The sequence below is a fragment of the Melanerpes formicivorus genome, unplaced genomic scaffold, assembly GCF_026170545.1.
Source record: "Melanerpes formicivorus ecotype bairdi unplaced genomic scaffold, bMelFor1.0.p_v2 SCAF_305, whole genome shotgun sequence".
In the NCBI taxonomy this organism is placed as follows: domain Eukaryota; kingdom Metazoa; phylum Chordata; class Aves; order Piciformes; family Picidae; genus Melanerpes; species Melanerpes formicivorus.
Genome location: NW_027142657.1, coordinates 157,501 through 167,500, shown reverse-complemented (window position 1 = coordinate 167,500; position 10,000 = coordinate 157,501).

Genomic DNA, 10,000 nt, shown 5'->3' with positions numbered 1-10,000 from the left:
GAGAGCACGTCTACTCGCCGAGGGAGAGCACGTCTACTCGCCCAGGGAGAGCACGTCTACTCGCCCAGGGAGAGCACGTCTACTCGCCCAGGGAGAGCACGTCTACTCGCCGAGGGAGAGCACGTCTACTCGCCCAGGGAGAGCACGTCTACTCGCCGAGGGAGAGCACGTCTACTCGCCGAGGGAGAGCACGTCTACCTCCCGGCTGAGGGAGAGCACGGGGGGGGGGGGACAAAGACAGGCGGCAGCAGCTTCGGTGAACGTCACCCGGGAGGCGACCGGGGGTGTCCCGGGGCTGTCCCGGGAAGCCGGCGTCCGGCACAGGGAACCGTCAGCTGCCGGACCGGGGCGAATCCCCGCGGCCACGGCAGGGGTGGGGGCTCGAAGACAGCCGGCAGCCGCTTCGGTGAACGTCACCCGGGAGGAGACTGGGGCCCTCCCGGGACCGTCCCGGGAAGACGACGTTCGGCACGAGATCCCGGCCGCGGCCGGACCGGCTCGAAGCCTCGCGGTCCCGGCAGCAGCCGGAGCCGCTCGCCGCCTCGGGCTCCCGGCCCCCTACAGATCCGGCGACTCGTTCGCGGGCGGCGCGGGGAGGCAGTGGAGGGGGTGCGGGGAGAAGCGGCAGCGGAGGCGGAGGGGGGGGGGGCTCGAAGACAGCCGGCAGCCGCTTCGGTGAACGTCACCCAGGAGGCGATCGGGGCCGTCTCGGGGCCGTCCCGGGATGCCGGCTTCCGGCACGGGGTCCCGGCCGCGGCCGGACCGGCTCGTATCCCCGCGGCTCCGGTAGGGGGGGGGGGGGCTCGAAGACAGCCGGCAGTCGCCTCGGTGAACGTCACCCGGCCGGCGACCGCGGCCGTTCCGGGGCCGTCCCGGGAAGCCTGCGACAGGCACGGGGTCCCAGCCGCGGCCGGACCGACTCGAAGCCCCGCGGCCCCGGCACGGGGGAGGCCCAAAGACTGGCGGCAGCCGCTTCGCTGAACGTCACCCGGCCGGCGACCGGGGCCGTCCCGGGGCCGTCCCGGGATGCCGGCTTCCGGCACGGGGTCCCGGCCGCGGCCGGACCGGCTCGAATCCCCGCGGTCCCGGCAGCAGCCGGAGCCCCTCGCCGTTCGGGCTCCCGGCACCCTACGGATCCGGCGACTCGTTCGCCGGCGGCGGGGGGAGGCAGTGGAGGGGGTGCGGGCAGAAGCGGCAGCGGAGGCGGAGGGGGGGGGGGCTCGAAGACAGCCGGCAGCCGCTTCGGTGAACGTCACCCAGGAGGCGATCGGGGCCGTCCCGGGGCCGTCCGGGGATGCCGGCTTCCGGCACGGGGTCCCGGCCGCGGCCGGACCGGCTCGAAGCCCCGCGGTCCCGGCAGCAGCCGGAGCCGCTCGCCGTTCGGGCTCCCGGCACCCTACGGATCCGGCGACTCGTTCGCCGGCGGCGGGGGGAGGCAGTGGAGGGGGTGCGGGCAGAAGCGGCAGCGGAGGCGGAGGCGGGGGGGGCTCGAAGACAGCCGGCAGCCGCTTCGGTGAACGTCACCCAGGAGGCGATCGGGGCCGTCCCGGGGCCGTCCGGGGATGCCGGCTTCCGGCACGGGGTCCCGGCCGCGGCCGGACCGGCTCGAAGCCCCGCGGTCCCGGCAGCAGCCGGAGCCGCTCGCCGTTCGGGCTCCCGGCACCCTACGGATCCGGCGACTCGTTCGCCGGCGGCGGGGGGAGGCAGTGGAGGGGGTGCGGGCAGAAGCGGCAGCGGAGGCGGAGGCGGGGGGGGGCTCGAAGACAGCCGGCAGCCGCTTCGGTGAACGTCACCCAGGAGGCGATCGGGGCCGTCCCGGGGCCGTCCCGGGATGCCGGCTTCCGGCACGGGGTCCCGGCCGCGGCCGGAGCGGCTCGAATCCCCGCGGTCCCGGCAGCAGCCGGAGCCGCTCGCCGTTCGGGCTCCCGGCACCCTACGGATCCGGCGACTCGTTCGCGGGCGGGGGGGGGAGGCAGTGAAGGAGGTGCGGGCAGAAGCGGCAGCGGAGGCGGAGGGGGGGGGGGGTGCTCGGAGACAGCCGTCAGCCGCTTCGGTGAACGTCACCCGGGAGGCGACCGGGACCGGCCCGGGAAGCCATCGTCCGGCCCCGGATCCCGGCCGCGGCCGGACCGGCTCGAATCCCCGCGGCCCCGGCACGGGGGGAGGCCCAAAGACTGGCGGCAGCCGCTTCGGTGAACGTCACCCGGCCGGCGACCGGGGCCGTCCCGGGGCCGTCCCGGGATGCCGGCTTCCGGCACGGGGTCCCGGCCGCGGCCGGAGCGGCTCGAATCCCCGCGGTCCCGGCAGCAGCCGGAGCCGCTCGCCGTTCGGGCTCCCGGCACCCTACGGATCCGGCGACTCGTTCGCGGGCGGGGGGGGGAGGCAGTGAAGGAGGTGCGGGCAGAAGCGGCAGCGGAGGCGGAGGGGGGGGGGGGTGCTCGGAGACAGCCGTCAGCCGCTTCGGTGAACGTCACCCGGGAGGCGACCGGGACCGGCCCGGGAAGCCATCGTCCGGCCCCGGATCCCGGCCGCGGCCGGACCGGCTCGAATCCCCGCGGCCCCGGCACGGGGGAGGCCCAAAGACTGGCGGCAGCCGCTTCGGTGAACGTCACCCGGCCGGCGACCGGGGGCCGTCCCGGGGCCGTCCCGGGATGCCGGCTTCCGGCACGGGGTCCCGGCCGCGGCCGGAGCGGCTCGAATCCCCGCGGTCCCGGCAGCAGCCGGAGCCGCTCGCCGTTCGGGCTCCCGGCACCCTACGGATCCGGCGACTCGTTCGCGGGCGGGGGGGGGGAGGCAGTGAAGGAGGTGCGGGCAGAAGCGGCAGCGGAGGCGGAGGGGGGGGGGGTGCTCGGAGACAGCCGTCAGCCGCTTCGGTGAACGTCACCCGGGAGGCGACCGGGACCGGCCCGGGAAGCCATCGTCCGGCCCCGGATCCCGGCCGCGGCCGGACCGGCTCGAATCCCCGCGGCCCCGGCACGGGGGAGGCCCAAAGACTGGCGGCAGCCGCTTCGGTGAACGTCACCCGGCCGGCGACCGGGGCCGTCCCGGGGCCGTCCCGGGATGCCGGCTTCCGGCACGGGGTCCCGGCCGCGGCCGGACCGGCTCGAATCCCCGCGGCCCCGGCACGGGGGAGGCCCAAAGACTGGCGGCAGCCGCTTCGGTGAACGTCACCCGGCCGGCGACCGCGGCCGTTCCGGGGCCGTCCCGGGAAGCCTGCGACAGGCACGGGGTCCCGGCCTCGGCCGGACCCGCACTGGGTGCCGCCGCCTCGGGCTCTCGGGACGGTATGGATCCGCCGACTCGTTCGCCGGCAGCGGGGGGAGGCAGTGGAGGCGGTGCGGGGAGAAGCGGCAGCGGAGGCGGAGGGGGGGGGGGCTCGAAGACAGCCGGCAGCCGCTTCGGTGAACGTCACCCAGGAGGCGATCGGGGCCGTCCCGGGGCCGTCCCGGGATGCCGGCTTCCGGCACGGGGTCCCGGCCGCGGCCGGACCGGCTCGTATCCCCGCGGCTCCGGCAGGGGGTGGGGGGCTCGAAGACAGCCGGCAGTCGCCTCGGTGAACGTCACCCGGCCGGCGACCGCGGCCGTTCCGGGGCCGTCCCGGGAAGCCTGCGACAGGCACGGGGGTCCCAGCCGCGGCCGGACCGACTCGAAGCCCCGCGGCCCCGGCACGGGGGAGGCCCAAAGACTGGCGGCAGCCGCTTCGCTGAACGTCACCCGGCCGGCGACCGGGGCCGTCCCGGGGCCGTCCCGGGATGCCGGCATCCGGCACGGGGTCCCGGCCGCGGCCGGAGCGGCTCGAATCCCCGCGGTCCCGGCAGCAGCCGGAGCCGCTCGCCGTTCGGGCTCCCGGCACCCTACGGATCCGGCGACTCGTTCGCCGGCGGCGGGGGGAGGCAGTGGAGGGGGTGCGGGCAGAAGCGGCAGCGGAGGCGGAGGGGGGGGGGCTCGAAGACAGCCGGCAGCCGCTTCGGTGAACGTCACCCGGCCGGCGACCGGGGCCGTCCCGGGGCTGTCCGGGGATGCCGGCTTCCGGCACGGGGTCCCGGCCGCGGCCGGAGCGGCTCGAAGCCCCGCGGTCCCGGCAGCAGCCGGAGCCGCTCGCCGTTCGGGCTCCCGGCACCCTACAGATCCGGCGACTCGTTCGCCGGCGGCGGGGGGAGGCAGTGGAGGGGGTGCGGGGAGAAGCGGCAGCGGAGGCGGAGGGGGGGGGGGGCTCGAAGACAGCCGGCAGCCGCTTCGGTGAACGTCACCCGGGAGGCGACCGGGACCGGCCCGGGAAGCCATCGTCCGGCCCGGGATCCCGGCCGCGGCCGGACCGGCTCGAATCCCCGCGGCCCCGGCACGGGGGAGGCCCAAAGACTGGCGGCAGCCGCTTCGCTGAACGTCACCCGGCCGGCGACCGGGGCCGTCCCGGGGCCGTTCCGGGATGCCGGCTTCCGGCACGGGGTCCCGGCCGCGGCCGGAGCGGCTCGAATCCCCGCGGTCCCGGCAGCAGCCGGAGCCGCTCGCCGTTCGGGCTCCCGGCACCCTACGGATCCGGCGACTCGTTCGCGGGCGGGGGGGGGAGGCAGTGAAGGAGGTGCGGGCAGAAGCGGCAGCGGAGGCGGAGGGGGGGGGGGTGCTCGGAGACAGCCGTCAGCCGCTTCGGTGAACGTCACCCGGGAGGCGACCGGGACCGGCCCGGGAAGCCATCGTCCGGCCCCGGATCCCGGCCGCGGCCGGACCGGCTCGAATCCCCGCGGCCCCGGCACGGGGGAGGCCCAAAGACTGGCGGCAGCCGCTTCGGTGAACGTCACCCGGCCGGCGACCGGGGCCGTCCCGGGGCCGTCCCGGGATGCCGGCTTCCGGCACGGGGTCCCGGCCGCGGCCGGACCGGCTCGAATCCCCGCGGCCCCGGCACGGGGGAGGCCCAAAGACTGGCGGCAGCCGCTTCGGTGAACGTCACCCGGCCGGCGACCGCGGCCGTTCCGGGGCCGTCCCGGGAAGCCTGCGACAGGCACGGGGTCCCGGCCTCGGCCGGACCCGCACTGGGTGCCGCCGCCTCGGGCTCTCGGGACGGTATGGATCCGCCGACTCGTTCGCCGGCAGCGGGGGGAGGCAGTGGAGGCGGTGCGGGGAGAAGCGGCAGCGGAGGCGGAGGGGGGGGGGCTCGAAGACAGCCGGCAGCCGCTTCGGTGAACGTCACCCAGGAGGCGATCGGGGCCGTCCCGGGGCCGTCCCGGGATGCCGGCTTCCGGCACGGGGTCCCGGCCGCGGCCGGACCGGCTCGTATCCCCGCGGCTCCGGCAGGGGGCGGGGGGGCTCGAAGACAGCCGGCAGTCGCCTCGGTGAACGTCACCCGGCCGGCGACCGCGGCCGTTCCGGGGCCGTCCCGGGAAGCCTGCGACAGGCACGGGGTCCCAGCCGCGGCCGGACCGACTCGAAGCCCCGCGGCCCCGGCACGGGGGAGGCCCAAAGACTGGCGGCAGCCGCTTCGGTGAACGTCACCCGGCCGGCGACCGGGGCCGTCCCGGGGCCGTCCCGGGATGCCGGCATCCGGCACGGGGTCCCGGCCGCGGCCGGAGCGGCTCGAATCCCCGCGGTCCCGGCAGCAGCCGGAGCCGCTCGCCGTTCGGGCTCCCGGCACCCTACGGATCCGGCGACTCGTTCGCCGGCGGCGGGGGGAGGCAGTGGAGGGGGTGCGGGCAGAAGCGGCAGCGGAGGCGGAGGGGGGGGGGGCTCGAAGACAGCCGGCAGCCGCTTCGGTGAACGTCACCCGGGAGGCGACCGGGACCGGCCCGGGAAGCCATCGTCCGGCCCGGGATCCCGGCCGCGGCCGGACCGGCTCGAATCCCCGCGGCCCCGGCACGGGGGAGGCCCAAAGACTGGCGGCAGCCGCTTCGCTGAACGTCACCCGGCCGGCGACCGGGGCCGTCCCGGGGCCGTCCCGGGATGCCGGCTTCCGGCACGGGGTCCCGGCCGCGGCCGGACCGGCTCGAATCCCCGCGGTCCCGGCAGCAGCCGGAGCCGCTCGCCGTTCGGGCTCCCGGCACCCTACGGATCCGGCGACTCGTTCGCCGGCGGCGGGGGGAGGCAGTGGAGGCGGTGCGGGGAGAAGCGGCAGCGGAGGCGGAGGGGGGGCGGGGGGGACGATAGTGGCGGGGGGCGGGGGGTGCTCGAAGGCAGCCGGCAGCCAGTTCGGTGAACATTCGCCGGGGCGGGGGGGCGACCTGTCCGTGCCCGGGGCAGCCCCGGGAAGCCGGCAGCCAGCACGGGGTCCCGGCAGCACCTGTTCCCTGCCCTGGGACTTGCCGTGCCCGGCGGCCGGTTGCCGGGTGGGGGGAGCGATGAGAGGCGGGGCGCAGCGGCCGGGGCAGCGCCGGGCCGCAGCGGGGGGCTGGGCGGGTGGGGTAGGCGTCGAGCGGCAAGCCCTCGGCTGCAGCGAATGTTCGGCGGTGCGGGGCGGGGGGGGGACGGGACGACACGTTGGGGGCGCCGAGTCCGAGCCACCCCCGGCCCCAGGGGCGGCCGGAGGGGGAGGCCGGTGCCTGGCCCTGGGAGCTGCTGGGCGCCGGATGGCCGAGGGTGCGTCAGAAGCCGCCCGAGCGGTCGAGCAGGTCCTCCAGAAAGGCCTAGGGTGGCTTCGAGGGCCCCGGGAGCAGTCGAGGGAGGCCTCCAGGCAGGTCTGGAGTGGATGGGAGGCCTTCCAAAGCAGACAAGGGAGGCTGCCAGCGGGGCCTAGGCTGGCACTGCATCCTGTAAATGGTTGGGGGGGGGGCCTCTGGTGCGGCCTGGAGTCTCTGGGTGGCGTCCAGAGAGGTGCAAAAGATCCTCTGGTGCGGCCTGGGGTGGCGGAGAAGCCTGCAGAGCGTGCGGGGGAGGCTTCTGGTGCGGCCTGGGGTGGGTCGGAAGCCTGCAGAGCGTGCGGGAGAGGCTTCTGGTGCGGCCTGGGGTGGCTGAGAAGCCTGCAGAGCGTGCGGGAGAGGCTTCTGCTGCGGCCTGGGGTGGCTGAGAAGCCTGCAGAGCGTGCGGGAGAGGCTTCTGCTGCGGCCTGGGGTGGCTGAGAAGCCTGCAGAGCGTGCGGGAGAGGCTTCTGCTGCGGCCTGGGGTGGCTGAGAAGCCTGCAGGGCGTGCGGGAGAGGCTTCTGCTGCGGCCTGGGGTGGGTGGGAAGCCTGCAGAGCGTGCGGGAGAGGCTTCTGGTGCGGCCTGGGGTGGCTGAGAAGCCTGCAGGGCGTGCGGGAGAGGCTTCTGCTGCGGCCTGGGGTGGGTGGGAAGCCTGCAGAGCGTGCGGGAGAGGCTTCTGCTGCGGCCTGGGGTGGCTGAGAAGCCTGCAGAGCGTGCGGGAGAGGCTTCTGCTGCGGCCTGGGGTGGCTGAGAAGCCTGCAGGGCGTGCGGGAGAGGCTTCTGCTGCGGCCTGGGGTGGGTGGGAAGCCTGCAGAGCGTGCGGGAGAGGCTTCTGGTGCGGCCTGGGGTGGCTGAGAAGCCTGCAGGGCGTGCGGGAGAGGCTTCTGGTGCGGCCTGGGGTGGGTCGGAAGCCTGCAGAGCGTGCAGGAGAGGCTTCTGGTGCGGCCTGGGGTGGCTGAGAAGCCTGCAGAGCGTGCGGGAGAGGCTTCTGCTGCGGCCTGGGGTGGCTGAGAAGCCTGCAGAGCGTGCGGGGGAGGCTTCTGGTGCGGCCTGGGGTGGCTGAGAAGCCTGCAGAGCGTGCGGGAGAGGCTTCTGGTGCGGCCTGGGGTGGCTGAGAAGCCTGCAGGGCGTGCGGGAGAGGCTTCTGCTGCGGCCTGGGGTGGCTGAGAAGCCTGCAGAGCGTGCGGGAGAGGCTTCTGCTGCGGCCTGGGGTGGGTCGGAAGCCTGCAGAGCTTGCGGGGGAGGCTTCTGGTGCGGCCTGGGGTGGGTCGGAAGCCTGCAGAGCGTGCGGGGGAGGCTTCTGGTGCGGCCTGGGGTGGCTGAGAAGCCTGCAGAGCGTGCGGGAGAGGCTTCTGCTGCGGCCTGGGGTGGCTGAGAAGCCTGCAGAGCGTGCGGGAGAGGCTTCTGCTGCGGCCTGGGGTCTCTGGGTGGCCTCTAGAGAGGTGCAAAAGACCCTCTGGGTTGGGCTGGGGTGGCTCTTGGACCCCTGCCACACAGTGGAGAGCGGCCTCCGGCCCGCCACCTGTGTCCCTGTGTGCCTGAGTGCCTGTGTCCCTGTGTCCCTGTGTCCCTGTGTCCCTGAGTGCCTGAGTGCCTGTGTCCCTGTGTCCCTGTGTCCCTGAGTGCCTGAGTGCCTGAGTGCCTGTGTCCCTGTGTCCTTGTGTCCCTGTGTCCCTGTGTCCCTGTGTGCCTGAGTGCCTGTGTCCCTGTGTCCCTGTCTGTGTACCTGTGTGCGAGAGTGTCCGGCACGCCACCCAGCGGCGGCGGGCAAGCAGGTAGGCGGGTGGGCGGGCCGGCGAGGGCCAGTGTGAGTTTGGGGGGTGGGAGGGGAGGCGGCAGCTGGAAGCGTCAGAGGAGGGTGCGTGGCTCCGGCTGGCCCCGGGAGCAGGTTCCCGGGACCGGGACCGGCTGGACCCGGCGGGTGGTTGATCCCGGGGCGGGGGGCAGAGGCGGCGGGAAGCGGCAGCTGCGTGTGCGGCGGGGGGGTGGAGGGCGAACCGCGGCGGGAAGCGGATGCTTCAGAGCAGGTTACGGGGGCGGGGACGGACGACACCACCTGTCCCCGCCCCGGGACGGGCTGGACCCGGCGCCCTGGACCCGGCGCCGTGTACCCGCCGCCGCCCCCGCCGCCGCCCCCCTCCGCCACCCCGGGACCCCGACGTTTTTTGGCGCCCGCGCCTTTTTTTGCTCCCCGCCTGCCCGCGCTGCCCCGGGCCCTCCCCCGGGGCGGGGCGGGAGGGAGGGACGGACGGACGGGTAGCCGGGGATCTCCGAGCGCGCGCCACCAGACCGAGGCGGGTCCCGCCGGCGGCGGCGGCGGCGGCGGCGGCGGCGGCGGCAGCAGCAGCAGCAAGCGACGGCGGGGGGGGCAGGCTAGGGAGAGAGGGGGAGCGGCATGCGGTAGGGCTGGGGGGTTTGTTTCGGGGGGGAGGGGTGGGGGGGGGTGGCAGCGGTCAGCGAGAGCGGGGAGAGGGGGAGCGGCATGCGGTAGGGCTGGGGTGTTTTTGGGGTGGGGGCGTTGGGGGGATTAGCGGGCGGGCGGGCAGCCCAGCCAAGCGGCAAGCCGGGGGGCGGGCGAGGGCGGCTTTAGGGCCGGAGGAGCGGAGCGCAACCTCCCCCGTGCAGGCTCCAGCGTGGAGAGCAGCAAGTTTTTGGGGACGGGGGACGACGGACGGGAGGGGCAGCGGCGAGAGGCTAGCTGCGGCAAGGGGCACCGGCACGGCCGCCCTAACAGCGCCGCCTCGGTCGCAGGGGTTAGAGAGCAGCCGGGCAGCCCGGGAGGGAAGCGGCAGCCCGCGTCGCGATCCCCCCTCCAGGGGACAATGTGGGAAGGGGAAGCCGCGGCGGCTTTGGCGGGGGGTGCCCAGCTGCTAGCGGCTTCGGGGGGCAGTTAGCGGCGGCGGGGGGGGGGGAGATGGGTCGCGGCAGCGGCAAGAGATAACGGCGGGCGGGGGGGCTCCGTGCAAAGCGGTAACGGGAGCCGGGGGGTGTGGGGAGCTGGGGGTGGCAGCAGCGGCAAGAGGCAACGTCGGGAGGGGGGGCTCCGCGCAAACCGGTAACGGGGGCCGGGGGGTGTGGGGGGGGCGGTGGTGGCCGCGGCAAGAGGCAACGGCAGGCGGGGGGGCTCCGCGCAAACCGGCAGCGGGGGGGGGGGGCGGGGGTAGCGGCAAGAGGCAACGGCGGGAAGGGGGGGCTCCGCGCAAACCGCTAACGGGAGCCGGGGGGTGTGGGGAGCTGGGGGTGGCAGCAGCGGCAAGAGGCAACGTCGGGAGGGGGGGCTCCGCGCAAACCGGTAACGGGGGCCGGGGGGTGTGGGGGGGGGCGGTGGTGGCCGCGGCAAGAGGCAACGGCAGGCGGGGGGGCTCCGCGCAAACCGGCAGCGGGGGGGGGCGGGGG